Source organism: Arvicola amphibius, chromosome 6 (genome assembly GCF_903992535.2).
Source record: "Arvicola amphibius chromosome 6, mArvAmp1.2, whole genome shotgun sequence".
Taxonomy (NCBI): Eukaryota; Metazoa; Chordata; class Mammalia; order Rodentia; family Cricetidae; genus Arvicola; species Arvicola amphibius.
The window spans coordinates 54587347-54608756 of NC_052052.2; positions in this window are offsets into that span (position 1 = coordinate 54587347).

Below are 21410 nucleotides of genomic sequence, written 5' to 3' on the forward strand. Positions count from 1 at the left end.
AGATACTGAGAATGCACTTGCATTTAAGCAAGGAAATTTCTAAAAGGTACATAAATAATCTCAAATAACAAAAGGAGATAGGAATGGACCCAGATTTTCCTGATCTGAAAAAAATTTGGGCTTTCAAACTAATAACCTTGCCTGGTTCTTTTTGTCTTAAATTCTATAAAGGTATTGATATGTTTGCACTAGATTCAGATCTTAATTCCAACTACTAGAAAGAGAAATAGATTTTTGTATTGTCTGTCCTGATCCTTTGTCATTATTGTACTTATGCAATCTTATTCCAATATTTGGCCTTAGAGAGGAATGTCATGCCCGGATGCCAAAATATCACTATAGTGGCCATGAAGTCTAGAATTCTCTTCTTGACTATATGTTAGTAGAATTAATATGTATTTTTACGCAAGCTTTATCCCAAATATTATGACTTACAAAGTTCTTGGCAAAAACTCATCTTTGAAGTCACACTTTTGACTACTTGTAACAATTTCTTTTCCTTATAGTTTATAACTTAAATGACTAGGACTCCAATGCAGTATTTATTTCTGTGGTATGCTAAATTACAATACAATTTGAATTCACTGACTCACAGATTTCTGCTGTTAATGTGAAAAACAAACAAAATACCTTGGATGCTGTAAGCTGGTATAGCAAGAGCATTTATGTGACAACACTGGAGACATTGAACATCTACATGATGAACAATCTTCCTTACAATAAAGTCTTTCCTTGTGCAGAGGCTCAGGAGCAATGCATACTGATCTTCATTGGTACCAGCATCTATAAGCATCCCTGCCTGAAGAAAGTACCTTGGCAGAATGAAATCACATCCAAACATCAATAAAAGATATTTCCTCCCACTGGAAGTTTTCAAATAAACATATAAGACACTTATTCTCTTCATCCTGGTCAAGTACAGTTCATTATCGTTGCTGATGACAAAGGTGAGTGCCTAGAATTCTACTTGAGGTCTTGCTATCCCAAGCCCTTAGTACTTTTCTTCGTGAATATCATCTCTGTTAAGATTTTTCTAGGAACTGTAGCTCAGGTGAGCATTCTGGTAATTTTGTGGGACAGAGAGACATGTATAAACTACTGAATGCTGCCTCATGAAAAATTTAGTTCTTGCCTAGCTCAGTGGGGCAGTGTTATGGCAGGAGATGCCAGTAGAGCATGAGTCAAAACAGTATGCTGTCTTCTGACTGTAAGATTGATTTAGATGTGGAAGGCTGGTTAAAGAGTATGAGTGTTTTTACTATATGTATGTTTCGCCACAACCTTAGAGTGGGGTAGACTCATGTGCAATAATATGTTCACTGCTGGCATGAGATACTTTCTTTGGAACGACTTATCCACAAGCAATATTGCCTGCATGTAATTCAGTGGTATGAATAAGGCATGCAATGAGCATGAGGGTAGTGGTTTTCAAGAATGAGACTAGGGCAGCTGAGGAGAGGGTGCCAGAAATGTCCAGATCCTATTGTCATACTCATGAATATCTTGCATATCACCATAGAACCTTCACCTGGCATTGGATGGAGAAAATGACAGAGCCCCACATAGGAGCACCAGACTGAGCTCTCAAGGTCCTGATGAGGAGCAAAAGGAGGGAGATCATGAGCAAGGAAGTCAGGACCGTGAGGAGTGCTTTTACCCATTGAGACGGTGGAACAGATCTAACAGGAGACCACCAAGTCCAGTCGGAATGGGACTGATGGAACAGGGGACCAAACCGGACTCTCTGAGTGTGGCTGACGGTGGAGGGGGACTGAGAAACCAAGGACAATGGCAATGAACATGAACTCTATGGCATGGACGGGCTCACTGTGAGCCTTGTCAGTTTGGTTGCTCACCTTCCTGGACTTAGGGGGAGCTGGGAGGACCTTGGACTTAACATAGTGAAGGGAACCCTGATGGCTCTTTGTCTTTGGAGAGGGGTGGAGTGGGGGTATGGGTGGAAGGGAGGGGAGGGAAGGGGGAGGAGATGGAAATCTTGAATAAAAAAACGAGAAAAAAATTAACATATAAGCACAAAAAAAAAGAATGAGACTGAGGCTGACTTATGAGCTAAATGTTATTGTTTGTATTTTCTAGGTACAAAAATGTAAGTCTCAGGAATGTTAGATTTCAGTGGCTAGACCCAAGAGTCCCCAGTCATCATTCCACTGGCCAAGATGAACCTGAATTAACAGGAGATGCCAGATGCCCAGGGCCTGTCTTCTCTTTATCTTAGCCTCATGTCATGTTTCTCCTCTCTAGCCCTCAACTGAGAAAGCCCACATGATGTTAATCTTCCAATTACAACTGAGACTCCAGAAACGAGTGTTACTAAGGCTTAGGAAATCATCAATATAGAAAAGAGAATAGAGAATAGAAAAGAGAGAACAGGGAGAAATGCTTGCGTTAAAAAATAGAAGAGTTGTTCTTTCTTGACTTAATGCACTGGAAAAAATGAAAAATTTAAGAGAGAATGCAAAGTTCAGAAAGACTTGTCATTTAATACCTATTCAGTTGTAATTTGCTTGGTTTATGCATACTACCACAGTCTCTAGGATTCATATATGCATCAGCCATACTGTTTCTAGAATACTCTGACTCCTGAAATCTTTCTGCCCGGCTCCCCTTCCACAAAGAGCCTGGGGTTTTGAAGGGAAGTATGTGATGAAGACATCCCATTTATGACCGAGAGGCCCCAAATTTATCATTCTCCATATGATGTCCATTTGTGACTCTATATTTTAATTCCTATCTACTGTGAGAAAGGGCCTCTGTGATGAGGATTGGGTGATAAAAATGACCTAGGAGAACAGCAATATATTACTAGGAGTCTATTACTATTACCATTATTACTATTACTATTACTATTACGATTACGATTACTTAGCAGAATAATAGAAAATTGGGAACAAGTCCCAACCTCTAACCAAGAATCTATTTGCAATTGATAGCTGCTGAGAGAAGAAAAACATGTTTTATCCAGTGGAACAATACTAAGTATGTCAACCACACTATATGGTAAACTATATACTCAGGAGCACTGCTCAATATAAAATCAATCCCAGTTTTTTCTTTGTTTTGGTGTGTGTGAGTGTGTGTGTGTGTGTGTGTGTGTTACATTTAGTTTTGTTTTGTCTTGAGTTTGACTTTTTCTTTAAGAAATACAAAATGAATGTGAGGTGTGCATGGGTGGTAATCTGGAATGAGCTGGAGAAGGAGAAAGAATGTCATCAACTGCATTGTATAAAAATTACTTTAAAAACTCTCCTCACCTAGAATAAAAGAATCCGGGAAATTTACCTGTACCAAATTAAAACTTTATCAGCCCTCTTACCTGTACACCAGAACTCTCAGGAGATACAGTAATCACTGGGTTTGAGATTTATTTATTTATTTGTTATAAACTGATTAGTTCATTAGCTCAGGCTTCATATTAACTCTTATGACTTATATTAGTCCATTATTTTTCTCTATGCTAGCCACGCGGCTCGCTTCCTTATTCAGAGAGGCAGTCACATCTTGCTTCTTCTGTAGCTGGGTCAGGACTGCAGACCAAGCTTTCCCCTTCCCAGAATTCTCCTATTTTCATTGACCTGTTTCTACTCCCTCTCTGGTTGTCCCACTAATACTTCCTGCCTAACTACTGGCCAATCAGCTTTTATTTAAAATATAGTGACAAAATACAGATCATTGTCCCACACCATTTCCCCCTCTTTAAAAAAAAAAAAAAAAAAAAAAAAAAAAAAAAAAAAAAACAAGAACTCTGAATATAATATCCTTTGTTTAGCTTTTTTCCTGACCATTAACCATAACAACTTTTAACCAACATTCTAACCAAAGGAAAATATCCGTAGTTCATTTTTGAGGAATGTGGGCATAGTTTTCCAGGCTACTTCCTGCTTGTTGGGGGTGCTGATAATCTTATAGGAACCTATCAAGTCTGCTGCCTGAGATGACCAAGACTCACAGGATACTCCAGTCAGGATTTGAAATTTTAAATGACTAATTATTATTTCAGGGTGTCAGAGGTCAAATGTCCCTGCTCAGCTGACAAAGAAAAAGTGAGCATACTTGTTTGTGGAAAAAAAAAGTGAGAAAGCAGGAATTACAATGGTTTAGAGCAGGGATACCTATGGCATTAGTCAATACCTCATAGTGTCTATTAGATGACCACATCCAGGTCAGAGATAAAAATGGTGGTTGAGTATCACAAGAATCTACTGAATTATTACTTCATCTGTGAAAGATAGCTTTATGTCTACTTGATCTGTAGACCGTTTCGGTCACGTGAAGAAAATTCTGAGATGAGCGATGAAAATAGTTTTGGCCCCTCAGTCATGTCCCAGACTTAAGCCAGTTGATAGCTACAGAATTTCCTGATGGAAGAGGAAGCTAATTCTGTTTGAGGAAGGACCCTGTTAGAACCTAAGTTTTCCTCCCTGTTGTCTTCAAGTCTTTAAGTCTTTAAGAAGGACTTTTATTCAGGGATAGATATGCAGGTAAGTTAAAGGAAATGATAGTACACCATTCACAAACTTCTGAAGCTGGCTGTGAATTTATATGAATCTAGGAGATAATAAAAAAAAGAATCATTGTGGCCATCCAATCAGAATAGAGCTTACCGAAATCAGACTATCAGGAGATTATGACAGATGCCCCTCCCACAGTGAGTTTGTGAAAGTACAAATCCTCATGTAGCTTTAATTTATGTTAACCACCGCCTTACTTTTTCCTATCTCTAACTGCAGATCCCCACTTAAACCTTTATCTCCAACTTTTCACCCCCTCTCCTTTCGTACACAAATACAGCTAATCACCTTTCCCTCTCTGAAAACACAATACAGAGCCATTAAACTAGTTCCATTGTAATCTTCCTTCTTAGTGGTCAAGGAGTTGCTACTGATCTTGATTTATTAATAAGGAATCTATGTATCAGATCGTTGACAAAAATCCTAAAATGAAGGAGTCTTCTACTTTAGTTGAGTTTTTTGGATTCTAATAGTATGAGGTATTGTAATACATTCTTTTGAGTATCTCATCCATTTACTCTTTGGGGGAAATTAATGATCACATTTTCCCAAGGTCTTCAAATACATCATTCAGATATTAATTTGAGATGTCTCTTTTTTAATAAACTTTTTTATTATAAACTTTACTATTAGGAGTGCCTTCATTATACTGTTATATATCATAGATTTTTAAAATTTATTTCACATCATGACCACAGTTTACCCCCTTCTCTCCTCCTAGTCTCTCCCCCACCTCTTTTATGCACCCCGCCAATCCACTCTTCCACAGTTTCTGTTCAGAAAAGACCAGGCCTCCCATGGTTATCAAAAACACATGGCATATCAAGATGCAGTAAGACTAAGTACCTCCCTTGTAGTGAGGCCGGACAAGGCAACCCAATATGAGGAGCTGGGTCCCAAAAGCCGGAAAACAGTGAAAGGCAGACCCTGCTCCCACTCTTGTGGATTTCCACAGAAAGTCCAATCTGCAACTATCACATGTATGTGGAGGTCAGGCCCACACAGGCTTCCTGGTTGTTGGTTCAGTCTCTGTGAGATTGTATGAACCCAGGTTAATTGATCTGGTGAGTTTTCTTGTGATATCCTAAACCTCACTAACTCCTACAATCCTTTCTCCCCTTTTTTCTGCACGATTACCTGAGTTTGACCTAATGTTTGCCCGTGGGTCTTTGCATCTGTTTCCTCCAGGTGCTAGTTGAAGCCTCTCTGATGACAATTGGGCTATATTTTTATAAGCTGTTTTCATTTTCATAAACTTCTTAGAATTTAATGAAATTCTTCCATCTTGATTTCTTCCATAATCCAATTGCTATTGAACAGTGCGTTGCTTACTCTCCATGGATTTCTGTACTTTCCGTAGTTTCTAATGTCATTGATAACTAGTTTCATTCCACTGTGGTCAATAGAATGCAGGGTGTTATTTCAAGTTTCCCACATTTGTTGAATCTTGATCTGTAGCCTTGTTTTTTACTGAAGTTTAGAGAAAATCCCATGAACTGCGGAGAATAATATGTATTCTTTAGCATTTGACTGGCGTGTTCGCTAGATGTGTGTTAGGTCCATTTGATTAGTAATATTATTTAACTCAATTTTTAGTGGTTTTTTTTTTTTCAGATAATCTACCCATTGGTGCTGTAGGAAGTCTTACAGCCAGTGGTTACCTGCCCACTGGGGCGTGGCCTCTTATACTGTATAAGCTGATGTAGAGCTTGCATCTGCTCTATTTTTCCGGCTGTGGGATTCAGTTTCTGGTCTTTGTTCAAGCAGAGGATTCTGATTTGTGAGTCTACCCCTAAATAAATAACCATCTATTTCTCAATTCTGAGCTAATGTGGGATTTCTTTTAAGTGTCCTTCTTCACACTGGTGAGAATGAACTATTTAAACAACTTACAATAACTACAATGGGGTCAACCTGTGACTTTAAATCTATTTGTATCATTTTATGTATTTTTGTTTGGTGTGTATATATTTAGAATTATAATATCCTCTAATTGGACTGTTCTTTTATTGAATATAAAGTGATCTTCCTTGTCTTCTAACTAGTTTTTGTTTGATATCTATATTCACAGTTCTCAGGAACCTGCTTATATTTAGTTCCATTTTCTTAGAATAGATTTTCTCATTTTTTATGTAAAGGTAGCATTTTTTTGATAATGAACTATGTTTATGGAGACAAAACAAAGTTGGATCCTATGCTCTAATTCAATTTTCTAAACTGTGTGTTACTATTAGTAATTAATACCATTAATATTAAGACTTATTACCAATGCATATGTGTGCACATGCATGCATGGGTACGCGCGCAGACGTGTGTGCATGTGTGTGTGTGTGTGTGTGTGTGTGTGTGTGTGTATGTTTCCTTTTATTCTCTTCTTTTGTGCTGGTTTCTTAGACCTCTTTTGGTTAGCTGTTCTGGAATTATTTAGTTAGTACCTGTGACGTCCTGAGTGTGTCTATCCTTTTCATACCACAGTATTCCTTAAGGTATCTTCTGTAAAGCTAGTTTAGCAGTCATAAACTCTTTTAATCTGCTTTTATTATGAAATATTTTATCTTATTTCTCCTTAAACTTTAAGATAGTTTTTTGTTCTGGGTAATAGTCTGGGTTTTGTGGTTATCTTCCTTTGTTTCTTTATTCTTTCCTTTTTTTCTTTCTTTTAAACAGAGTTTCTCTGCATTGCAGCTCTGGCTGTTCTGAACTCACTTTGCAGATCAGAATGGCCTGTAACTCATGGAGATCTCTCTGAATCTGCCTCCTGAATGCTAGTATTAAAGGCATGGGCCACCACTGCTCTTGTTAGCACAGGGACTCATGAGAATCATGTGTTGAAGTACGAGGGCCTTGCTGAAGTGTCCCCACCACTCATAGGAGAGTTGCCAATCAACTACACTTAAGATATCTGGACCTACCCCTCACCATTGGCATGGGAGAGTTGGCTCTGCCCCTCATCTGATTGGGGTGGTTCCGGTGGCCTGGACTGACCACCTAGGCACACATCCAGGGTTTTGAGTCGACACTTTCCAACATCTACCAAATCTATGACCTCCTGGAGCATATGAAGGGACTGGCCCTACAGAGTCGTAGCTGCAGGATCCTCAATACTCAGGGCAACAACAGGATATCTGAGAGCAGTTTCAGTGAGGGTCCAGTATCGATGGCATACGAGAAACCAGGGGCCTTCAACCCGACTAACAACCTATTACACAATGAACATTGCAGGTAAAGTTGTTTGGACAAAAGGGTGCAGTGTATGATACACAGCAGCTCTCTCCATGCCGCTAAGACAAATAAAGAGGTGATGGATGGGCAGAAAAAGATAGAGGAGTGAAGTGAGTTTTTTCTTTGTTTATGTTTTTCTGTTTATTTTTGTTTGTTTTTGGGTAGTATATCCTATGTGCAAAATTTTCTGGAGAGCTGTGTGTTCTCTGACTTGTAATTCAATGTTATTAATATATTGCGTTCTTTTGGCTAGGAGGAAGACCGTCATCATGAGATCCAGTCAGTATTTTCACTGTTGTGAAAGATAAGACTACAACTCAGACACTGTGATCTCTGCTTGCCTGAGTCAAAAGGTAAAGCAACAGGTTATGGGGTTGACTTTGAAGATTGATCTGTGTTCTTGTTTACTTCTCTGTTGCTAAGGTAAATGCCATGACTTAAAACAACTTGTGAAAAAACGGGTTTATATGGCTCCCAATACTAGGTCATAATCCTTCATTTGCTGACATCATTGACAGGAAATCAAACAGGGCATGTATTCAAATGAGCAGGAGCTCAAGAAGGAGGTATGAAGAAACACTTCTCACAGTCTCAGTCCCGAGATCAGACTCTGCTAGCTTTTTGAAACAACTTGCATCTACCCAGAGATATCCCTGCTCATGGTGGTTAGGTCATCATACATTAATCATCAACCAAGTCAATCTCTCACAGGTATGGCCACAGGCAAATCAGGCAGAGGAAATTCGTCAATTAAGGTTACCTCTTCCCTGCTGACTCTAGGCTGTGTCAAGTGGACGATAAAAGCTAGCAAGCATAGTCTGAATGTCTAATGGGAAATTGAACTACTGTTCTATCATGGAAGCAATGAAGAGTTATATCTTTCAAATTATCAGTTCCTTAGGGCATCTCTTAAGAGTATTATGACTTGTGAAATGGAAAATTATAAAACTTCTCTAGAGAAAGGATTAGAAATGGCCTAGAACCTTTGAGATACTTAATAAGAGCAAAGGAGTATAGATGTCAGATGTAATCATGTGACCAATTTGAGAAACAAGAATTGCAATTGTTATCGAGCATTTCTTCCTTTTTGTGTTCTGACCTTGTTCTCTATAGACATCATCCCCTATTCTCACTAATTAATCATGTAACAAATGTACTGGTTCACATCACTATATTTAGATACTACCGTTTTGAATCACGAGTTGAGAGATGTTACTGAGGAGCATATATGTACATATCTCTCAGAAATTTACCTGTCTTTGGGAAAGGTCTAGTGCCTTTTTTATTGCTTCTAGGATAGCTGTATCATGTCATTGCTTTTCATTGTAGACTAAATGCTTTTCAAACAGTATGAGTGGAAAGTTGACAAGACTGTGATGGTTAATTTTATGTATTTATCTGACTGACCATAGAATGCCCAGACAAAACATTAATACTAAATATGTCTATAAAACTGATATACAAAAAGAATTCACTTTAGATTCAATACATTTAGTAAAGATGGAGTGAATTTCTCATCATAGGGGAGTATCTTGCAACATTTTAAGGGCTTAGAGAAAACAAATAATAAAAGGGAATTTTTACCCATTTTTGTTTCCTGCCTTCTTGCCTGAGCTGGGATACATCATTTCCTCTTCTCCATCCCTTAAGTTAGGTTATCAAACCTCTTAAATTGGACTGCCAAGTTTCCTGGATATCTGGCCTAGAGACTTCTCAACCTCCATTATCACATCAACCAACAGCTCAAAACAAATTGCCTTCAAATGGTTCCATATCTCTAGAGAAGTCTGATAGCCTGCTTGAATCCCACTGTTTCCCTCTAAATCCAGCCCTGACAAGACTGCTTCATGAGTTCAGAGATAGACTCCCATCACAGCTTTTCTTTTGCCCCATATCCTCACCCTTTAGCAATCACCTCGGCCCTCCTATAATGAAAGCCCTTCACTAATCTCCTGGCACAGTGACGCCAAGTTTGCCTGTGTTGTAGGCACAAGAATTAGCCACCATAACTTCATTTTGCTTTCAAGATTTACCATGGTGCTTTAGGCTTACCAGATGCTATAAAAATGTCAGTTAGTCAAGATGTTCCCAAACAGTGACTTTGAATACACAGTGAAAACAGAGCAAGTGTTTTCACTGGCTAAAGATATATGGATTTGAAAGATCAAGAAAGGTATAGGAAAGATGGATGAATTTTAGTATCTACACAATTTTGACTGTGATGTTATAAGATAAAATTAGGCATTTTGGAAAATAAGTCTATTGAGTATCGAAGTGAAGGACAGTGAGCTTTGGGGATATGCTGATTTTGAGGTTCCTATGGGATAGTGGAACAGAAGGCAGGAGAATGTTTCTCATGCTGGGAATAATAAATTTGTAGCCATTTTCTCTTAGAAGCTAAGGTGTAGATACCTCTGTTCAGAGAGAAGAAGAGTAAAAAGGTGAAGGGTAGGAAAAGTAAAACGAAAGAATTAAGTATCTTCCCACCTCTTATAGGTATATTTTCTGATAAGACCATCAAAAAAAGCTTTATTCCAAGAATGAGGTAAAATAATATATAAGCATTAATTATTAACGGTAAAATTTTGAACATCTATGAACAGTTGGATGTAGCCAGTCTACCATGAAGTTTATCAGTTTGTGCCAGCTAATTACCTTTCTTCTTTTGGTGAGCTATAGTGTTTCTCATCACATGATTAATTATATATTTTAATTTTTACCTGTACTCCTTAATTGGTAAAATAAGATGAGAAAAAATTCAGTATTGCTGAATGCTTTAAAAAGCATTTGAAATATTATGTGTTCATGAAATATTTGTTTTAAAAAAAGAAGCACAGGGGGAAATTGGGAATGAGTTTCCTGTCTAGCCTTTGGTTCCAAGAAGTCCAGAGATGGTTTGTTAAGTTTAGAAAAACTGATTTGTTTTGTTTTTGTCTGACTCATTTCAACTAGAGTTTTAGAAGAAAGAGAAAAACTTGTAGAAGCAGTTAAACTGTTTCTTATTAACATTGAAACATACAGTCAAAAGTCATTCTATTACCCAGTTTCTCTATTCAAATAGGGAAGCTATCAGAACATAGATAAAGAGAATTAGCAGCCTTGTAATTAGACTTCTGGGACACTAAAGGATAACTGTTTCAGTTTCTACAGCCTACACTGAATTCATTAAATATACTGTATTACATCGGCAAAATAAAAAAAAAAAACATGGCATTAGCATGCACTTAAGCAGACCATGTTTGTTAAGAATTTCCCTGTTCAGTAGTGGTACAAGCTGTTTACAAAGTAGTCCTACAAAATACTCCATCACAATGCACAGCACGGATGAGAGACATTCCTTGAAGGAATTGGCATTCGCGAAGCAATGTATCTAATTGGTGATTATCCGTGATATTGACCCATGTACTGAAATGATTAGAAACTGTTCCAGGTAATTCTAATATACTGATCTGCTGATGCTGCCTCAATATGCTTTGCTTCGAATGTGCCTGGATGAGGATGATCCGTCAGTATTCTTGGACATCTCATCATTAGCCAGGTTTCAGTTTCTAATTTTATTTCCAACTTCAGAGGTTGAGGACCATTTTTCCAGAAGTTGTAGCCACATTGTGAAAGGCATTTCCAGATAAATGGCATTGAATTCATGAAGAGCTCCAGACAGCAGAGTCCTTTAGCTGGCCGAGAAGTCAGTGATGTGAGGTCCGCAATTCTACGCCTCCATTATTCTTTGCAGCCACCTTTGTCAAGTGTTTAGGACCTCTTTCTCGGGCGTCTGTGTTCTCCATGCTACAATTTGCACCCTCTCCTTTCTTCTACCCATAAAGGATCTAACTATGTCATCATGATCTAGAAAACATCATAAAATAAGGTGTCAAATTCTCTCTCCTTCCTGTTTCTCCCACAAGTTGGCACAAAGCATCTGTCTTACTTGTTTATTTGGGAACGTAGAAGCAGTCATTCTTCAGAGACTCTCACATTTATTTCCCCTTTTCCCTCAATAAACAAGATTCTCAGTACTGGGCATCTCACAGAACATTCCAACATCTTTCTGCCGTAGGTTGTGCCTTTTATACTCTAGCTCAGAATCATCCAATCACTGGGCATATTTGACCTATGGCCCTCCATGAAGGAAGGTAGTGGCAGAAACAGAGAGAAAGACATTGTCAGCTAGGGAAGAAATAGAGGAGAGGACAAATGTCTCATTTACTTGTCACGTCCCATCTTATCATCATTATTTTCTTCTGCATCAAAGACCAACCAAATTCACAAATTATGATTTTGCAAGTCATAATTTCAGTTGTCTTCAAATAGTGACTTCGTCATACAGACTATTCCCAGTGATCTTTCTTCTGGAGTCTACAACCTAATTTCCTTCTGACTCCCTGACATTTGATTGCTTCTAATATATTCTAAAAATGAAAAACTTCTTCTCCTCTAGTACACCAAGAAGACTTACATGTCTTTTCTTGTTTATCTTCTATGTTCTTATAAATATGTAATGGAATTTTTACGTCTATTACTATAATTTCAGTCATCCAAATCAATACTCACTTGTTGAAAAGACCAGGCTAGATTCTCTGCTCATGGTTTCACTGAAGTAAAATAATCATGTGACCTACGGTTACTATTTTATCTGGATAGTGATAGTATCTCAGTTGTTGACTGAGTTATTTTGCTTATACCTACAAACCTGAAGCTCCTCATTGTCATAAAAGTTATCAGTCTGATACCAACACTCTCAGGTTCCTCAGTACTTATGCTTGCTGCGTGTGTCCTTTATCTGAACAGCACAGCCCCTTTTCTTATCCTTGACCCATAGTGACTGCTTCACAATGTGACCTAGCTCTCGGGGTTTCTGTTATTAGCTCACATCTCCAAAAATAACTCTGTATCTTAATGCAACTACTCCCCATAAAAAATTAATTAGAAGGGTAAAAGTGCCTGTAACTAAAATTTGTAATATTGTATATGGAAAAATTGGAGACATCTTAGAATTCTGTGCCACCCACTGATGTGGCAAGTAGGGCCAAATAACTTTTACCTCTCTTCTTTATTAAGTTGTTGAAGGCTCCCAACAGTCAAAATTAGACATAGATTCTCAACGAATATTTTTCTTCACACCTTTCTGAAAATTGAATCTAGCTAAGATGGTACCTACACATGTAGCCTCCAGAGCTTAAATGCTACAAAGATGCTGTTTTCTGACTGCACCCCTACACTCTAAGAGCTTAGCTTTAGGGATATTTTACCTACTTGCTTGGGAGGTTGAGACAGGAAATAAACACTTGTGCTCAAGGTGTGACATCTTTATAAGCAGTGTAGTTAGACAACAGAGAAAAATAGCACTAAATTGTGCAGCACCCTTTCCTCAGTTCTTCTACAGTGTTCCCTTAACCTTGGGTGCAGGAGTTGTTGTACAGATGTTTTCTTTGGGTCTGAGAGCTTGATGTTAGATTACGTCTCCTAGGAATCTCAGAAGCTATAACTTTAACGTTCCATTGGCATCACTGCATAAGCATGATCAGAATGAGGACAACAATAGACATGTTAAAGTGGACCGGAGAAAGTCCACAAGGCCTCAGCTCTACACAAAGAACTGCAGGCCACTAAGTAATGTTAGAGTCGGAGAAATAGTTTTCCCAAGGGAAGAGCACACCAATTGGTTTTTCAAAAATTAGTACAAAGAGTCATCCCTGTAAACATACACACGTGACATTATACAGAACGGGGAAGCTATATTTAGAAATGTATTTATACACATATATGTATATAGCAATAATTAATGACAAAAGAGGCCATGGATTTAAGAGAGGGCAAGAAAGGATATATGGGAGATGAAATATTGAAGAGAAAAACTAAAGGGCAAAATGTTGTGATTATAATCTTCAAAATAAAAATTATTATTAAAAATATAAAAAGCATTTCATCAATATCTTTCAATTCAGCTATGTCAGAGAAACATAAGCAAATAGTTCTTCAAAATCAATGCTGCTATAAAATGTGCCATGAAAACTGCTAGTTCTTTGCCCTGTGACTGAGTGGCTCAGCCTGCTAAACTAAGTGATACAGGGATCTTGGTCTCACCTACTTCATTGTATTTGTTAGCGTGCATGGGTTTAAACCAGGAATATTCCCAGAACAAGTGTTGGTAGAGACTGGCTGGCTATTTTTATAGCATAATGCCCTGCTATCACAATATTTTTAAATACTGCTGTGTTGTTGATGCCTTTTAAACTCTTCTAGTCATATTCCCCCTTGGAATTGTCACATGCTGATTTTAATCAATATAACACATTTTATGATGTTATCATAATATTTCTATTATACTGCAATTCGCAGAAACAAGTACAACAGTCTTTGATACTTCTAGAAATAATGTACACACATAATTCTTTTTGTGCTCCCAAATTGCATTTTGATTTAAATATATTCAAAATACGTGTACTATATAAACATACTTTTTTGAACAGCTTTTTTATCCAATGTATAATATCAGGTGTGCTGTGCTTAGTTAAGGTATCTCATTATTAATATAACTTACATTACATTGTTACATTAGTAACAAATTTACAAAAATCCAGCTTTATGGTGCTATGAATATATTTACCTTTCACAGTTTTTACTGTCAATATTGTTTACTTTGTTTATTTCTATTTTAATAGTTTCTTGGTTTATTTTTATTTTTAATAATAAGCAATATCTAACATTGAGAAACATTGTGGCACCATCTTTCTTAATATTTATTTTCATACAAAGTGTGTTATAGTTTGATTATAAAATATCTCCCATTGCGGTCCTATAATTGAGCACTTGGCCCTCAGTTGGTGGCCTGTTTCTGAAGATTACAAAACCTTTAGAGGTTGGAGACTTGCTGGAAGAATATCGGCACTGGGAATGAACATTTCTATCTCATAGCCTGGCTAGGATTCCTGTCCTTTCTCTGTTTCCCGGGTGCAGATGAAATGTGATCAGTAAGCTTCCTGTTCCTCTGACCCAGGACTTTCCTATGTGTTTCCATGTCTTCCTTGATTTGATAGAAACCATTCCTCTGGAACCATAATTCAAAATAAATCCTTTCTCCACCAAAGTTGCTTTCTGTTAGAGTATTTTGCACAACAGTAGAAAAGAATGCAAGTTGCTAAGCTTTCAAAATGCATTTGCTAAAAGGTGTGGTTTTAGAAATCTTAAGTTGCTCTTGACTTTGGCTCCCACCAACCTGTGAAGTGATATTATAGAGGCTAAGCTTATAGCTAATTATTTGTTGCATATTTATTTACATAACTCAAGTTTACATTTACATAACCCTTGAGTCATTTGTTTGGGAGCCTATTGCACAAAGTATAGAAAAGCACACAAATGAGACTTGGAACTTATTTTTTAAAGTTCAAAGAACTACATAAATGTGGGAAATATCTTTGTAGACAACTAGGACTCAGTTTCATTGAAAATTATCTAAGAAGCATGATAAATATGCCTTAGAAACGTTGTGTTAAAGAATTAGAGATGCTAGGAATTGATTCTTCCACTATCAGTCCTCAATGAATAAAGATTCTCTCCGGGAGCACTTTGTCTCTTAGAACTCATAGACTATCTTGAATAGGCCAAGAAAATTCCTGTAGTTCCAAAGAACACTATAAGGCAAAAATAGACAATGGTGAGACACATTGGAAATGAGGCGGGGCCCTGTCAGCATGTGTGAGAGCTGTGCAATCCAACTATGGGACCCTGAGAGGTGAGTCAAAGGAATAAGAGCACAGTTTATACCCATATACATAGAGCATGCCTCCTATTTCCCTGAAATACAAATGTAAGTGTGTATTTTTAATTCTAAAAGAAAATCATCATTAATATTTTAAAATCTTGACAATAGGCATTGTGTATATCATCACAACAAAAACAAACCTTAGATTCAAAAGAAAATAAGGAAAATCCATGGGGCTCATTTCTGCACTCTGTCCACCTGGTTCCTATCTCACTTCTCTTGTAAACATGGATGGATATAATGTGGAATCTTAAGCCATTTACTAAGCAATTTTGCTGTATTATAGGAACTGCTTTTACATAATTATTTATGATATACTTTCCCACTACAATTTCAACAATTAAATAATTAGTTATACTTTCATTTAGATTTTCAGAAGATAGTGATGTCCCTTCCTCACTTATTTTAAAGATTATCTCCTGCCTGGCCTGTGAATTTCCACCTATGCTGTAGTATCTAAATTACACCACAGTATTTCATTGTGTTCATGGAACTACTCCTTTATATGTTACTTCTTACCTGAATGGCTGAAGTGATTGTTAGACCAATCTGTATCTCTAAATGGATGAAACTACTTTTTTTCAAGAACAGATAAACATTATAGATACTTTTAAACTCAGAAATCAAGAATGTTAAATAAAATCAATCACCCAAGGCATAAATACTTTTGAGGATCTATCATCCACAGGCTACAATTTAACCATACAATGAGCTGTTGACACACAGAATGAGAAGTACACGTATTTGCATATGATATATTGCTCATTGTGCTATCTAGAATTTTTCTTTTAGCATTTCTTTCTTTATCATTCAATATACTTTTTGATTATTTTTGAGAGTCGCTACTCATATTTCAGATCATTTTTATCTTCTATTTCACAGCCTATCCCCTGCCTACTCTTACTTGTATCTTACTCCTTTTTGTACCTTCCATGAACCACTAAACATTTTCACATATGACTCTGGTTTTCTTTCCTTATCGGTTCTATTTTAGTCTTCAATTTTGCTACCTCTACATTCGTGTGTTCCTGTTTATATTTCTTCCTCAGCAGATTATAATTTTTAATTATTTTGGTTGATATAGTCTCATTTGTTATGCAGAATTCATGGTTTTGAACTACATTTAGAGCATAAGGTAAAATTTGCTTTCAAATATTTTAATCTAGTAGCATAGTTTTCTAAAACCTATGTCCACAAACTGAAAATTTGAAATAACATGTAATCTTTCATAAATGCATAATCTTTTTAATTAATTAATTAATTTATTATACAATATTCTGTCTACATGTATGCCTGCAGGCTAGAAGAGGGCACCAGACCTCATTACAGATGGTTGTGAGCCACCATGTGGTTGCTGGGAATTGAACTCAGGACCTGTGGAAGAGCAGGCAATACTCTTAACCACTGAGCCATCCTTCCAGCTATAAATGCATAATCTTGTTTTTCTTAAGGAAGCTCTATCATACCTCCGTTGATCATTAACAAGAACAAGTTTTATAATCTCGTTCTTTCTTAATGTCCCATAATGTATTTTCAACTAGTCTTCACTATCAACGAACTATTCAGTAGCTCTGTGAGCATCTTTGCTTATCTGTGTCACGGTTACTTTTCTACTGTTGTGACGGCACAGCATTATCAATGCAACTAACAGCAGGAAGTAATTAATTGGTAGTGTGATTAAAGTTTCAGAGGGTTAGCAAGATAGGGAACGTGGTCTTGGAGAGGGAGGCATGGGGAAAAATAGCTAAGACTTTGCATTCTGAGCCACTGGCAGAGAGAATGGAACTGGAATGGCTTCAAAACCCACCCCTGACAAGGCCACACATCCCAATCAATCCTTTCTTACCCATTCTAAATGGAAATCTAGCATCTAAACAAATTTGCCCTGGGTGGTCATTCTTTATTCATGCCAGAACAAACTCTTACAGACATTTTTTTATGTCTCCAGAAAGATACCATAAGGGATTTCCCAGTGCCTTCATGTGATATTGTTCCATCCTTGATGTTTCTGGCAGATGGATGGCATTCTCCCATATTTTCCATCAAAAAAATACTAAGTTTCCCGTCTGTTTTTGTAAATTTTTTGTGCATTTGATGGTATTTGGAAAAGAGAGAGAAGATTTACATACTGATGCTCAAGTTTCTTCTCATCCATGACTCCTGTCTACTCCATATTTTAGATGTCACCACGCAGATGTCTCCTTAAGTCTCCATCTGCTTCTCATAAAAAGTCATTTTCAGATATTTGCCTTTTTCCCTCTAAGTTTTCAAGGAAATATTCTGTTTATCTTTTGTTTGCAAATTTCTCACATTTTTGAGACTATCTCTACCTGCTTTAAAAATCAAAATCTGTATTAGTCCTGGGTTAACAACAGTATGGGAGAAGAGCCTCTTTTCTCCATTGCTCCCCATTCAGAATTTACAATGCCAGAGAGATACAGAAGAGGAAAATGTAGAGTACTTTGACTAATAATGCAAGAAATGAAAAAAAAAATAGAGAAAACTGGTGATACCATTCTGTGGAGGAGTATAAGTAAGAAAGGCAGGTGATGGTAAAAAGTTGTATGACATCACCGTGTACATTCCAAATTGCTCTGTCTCATCAAAGGGCATTAACAGCCCCTATATTTTTGATGACTGTAAAAAATAGGGACAAATAGGTAATACCAAAAAATTCTAAATTATGTAAAAGACAACTCTATGACTCATTAAGCAAAAAATCTTATGTAAAAATGACTCTTTTATACTTTACATAACAGGTAAATAACATAGTATCCATAGGTTGTTGTGATTGAGAATGACTTTAGTAAAAACCTGATGGCACACTTTATGAAGTGGCTACTATAGATCAGTCACCATTCTATCCACTCCGAAGACTTCAATGCTCAAAATAGAAAATATGGACGAAGAGATGACTCAGTAGGTAAAAGCACTCACTACCAAGCACGGTTATCTGAGGCTGACCTCTGGAACCTACATGGTGGAAGAAGAGGGTCAACTTATGCAGTTGTCCTCTCTCCCCATCACCCAGGCAGTGCCACATGTTCATACATGCATACACACACACAAACACTCACACACATAATACACATGCCCATATCACACATACATACACACTACATAGCACACACACTAAATAAATTCAGAAATAAATCAGATGAAGAATCTGTACAAATGGAACTTAATGTTTAGATGTGATAGGCAGAAAATAAAGAGGTATGTTAAATAAATAGATCATATGTTAGTAGTGATTGATAAATATTTTTAAGCCTAGACTAATTTGATCGAGGATAAAATTATAACTGGGGATCAAGAGGTTTTAAAGTACTAGGCTCACCTCAATCCAGCTTTATTGAAAATATTGGATTTGGATTAATTCTTGGTGGGGGTGAAGGAATTAGCAATATTCATATTGGTAGAATGTCAGTGTCTGTAAAATAAAAGGTCAAATGATGCCTGGTTGAGGAACAGGGAAGGAAAGTTTCCAGGAAATCAGCGAAGATTATAATAAAAGCAAAGGGAAGGAGACAAGGGTCTCAGGTTATTTAGTGTCTTAGGAAACATGGAAGAAATTCAGCTTCATTTTGAGTGACATGGAGAGAATCAAATTTGAGTATAGGAATGAATGCTTAGTTTGAATGTCATTAAATGGCCAGATAGCTGTAGCATCTGTAAGGAACATACGAAGGAAAATTTGGAAGCCAAAAAGTTATCAGAAGGAGACTATTCTACATTTAGTTGAAATGAATGCAGTTCAAACAAGATAAACTTTAGAATTCATGCTGGATTCTAGACAACTTTTGCAAATTTAATCAACGCAGTTTGCTAGTCATTTGAAATATAAGGTAAGATTTGGGAGCCATCCACTTGCATTTTAATGGAATAGCAAAGAGGATGGAGTTTTTTACTCATTAAACAGGATAGGCTACAGGTGAAGGCCCTTGAGAGGTCATAGTCTCATCAGAACAGGTGACTAGAGAATTAACTGTTGGGGATAGTAAGTGTTAATAACACTATCATGGAGTTGTGAATTCAAAGTAAAGCAATCAGTTGGGGTGATATATGGTCAGGAAATTGAAATCATTCCCCATTAAGATTAGAACCAAATGACTCATTGTTTTATCCACAAAGATTCAATCAAGAAAGTAAAAGCACAAAGAGAATAGGATAAGTGGCTTTACAAATGAGATTAAATCTTTAAAGAAGATGTCAGGACAATAAGCTTCAAAAGTGTGTGCTGCAAAAAAAGAAAAAGAAAAAAGAAAACCTGATATTACTAACCAGCCAGCCTTCCTGATACAGTGGTGTCAATGGGCAACCAGTGCTTAGAGGAAGTCTGGAAACCTCCACTGAAGTGGAACCATAATGAAGAAAGTTTGAACATAAGTAACCTCAGCTTCTTCATCTGGTTATAGGTCTGGGGTTAATGAAACAGCTTGTAGCCAGAAAGAAGAGAAGAAAAGCAAGCAAGCTGGAACAGACCATACCTTATACATACATCTCATAACACATGAGGAAGCAAGGAAACTCTTGGACTTACGTATACGTATGTACCATCACAAATATTCACAATGACCTTGAGAGAAACGTGACTAGTGCCACACTTTAACCTTACAAATCTCAAGTAAATTTCTGTTTTGGACAACTTTAATCTGGAGTCAGATGAAAGAGGCTTTTTTCCCCTTATTTAAAATTAAAATCTTAGTTATGATTGCACCAACTATTCTAGTGAAAATCATATATATGCTGATTCAGTGAAGAGGAATGGTGACTTCAGTAAAAGAAGAGCATACACCTGTTATAATGTCCTTGGGTAGACAAGAGGGCAACACAGATACACAAACAGAAGATGCAGTTAGAACAAAGCAAAGGCATTCTGAGTTTATGAAAACTTAATTCTCTGAAATGGTAATCATGTCTTTGAATGCACTGATAATAAAGCACTAAGATAAAGCATCGAAATCATCAGGGTAGAAAAATTGCCACATTTTAGGAGATAATTACCATTTAGCTAAATATAAATCTTAATGGAAGCAGGTTAGTCTCTCATAGCAAGAAATGCTGGGTTTTTTTTTAGTGTATCTCAGTAATGTGGCGTATTAAATGAAGGTAAAAAATGAATATAACTATATAATATATACACATACATACATACACTTAATTCTAAAGGTGAAATAATCACATACGTGGAGCTTACATCGATTTTCATCTATAATCCCTTGAATTCAATTAGCTTTTCTCTCTTCCCCCCGTGCGTGCGTGCGTGCGTGTGTGTGTGTGTGTGTGTGTGTGTGTGTGTGTGTACTTGTATGTAAAAATGTGCTCACCCATGTATACACATGTGGAGGTCATGAGTCACCATATATTGTTGTTGTTTGCTTTACTAAAAATAACCTGAATTTTTGAGACAGGCCTGACTTTCATTTTATTTTTTTATTAATTTTTATTGAGCTCTGCATTTTTCTCTGCTCCCCTCCCTACCTGTCTCCTCCCCTTCGACCCTCTCCTAAGGCTCACATGCTCCCAATTTACTCAGGATGTCTTATCTTTTTCTACTTCCCATGTAGATTAGATCTATGTTTGTCTCTCTTAGAGTTCTCATTGTTGTCTAGTTTCTCTGAGACTGTGACTTGTGGGCTTGTGAGTACATGTGATAATTGTTTTTATGGGTCTGAGTTACCTCACTCAAAATGATGTTTTCTAGCTCCATCCATTTGCCTGCAAAATTCAAGATGTCATTATTTTTTTCTGCTGTGTAGTACTCCATTGTGTAAATGTACCACATTTTCCTTATCCATTCTTCAGTCAAGGGGCATTTGGGTTGTTTTCAGTTTCTGGCTATGACTAACAATGCTGCTATGAACATAGTTGAGCACATGTTCTTGTGGCACTATTGA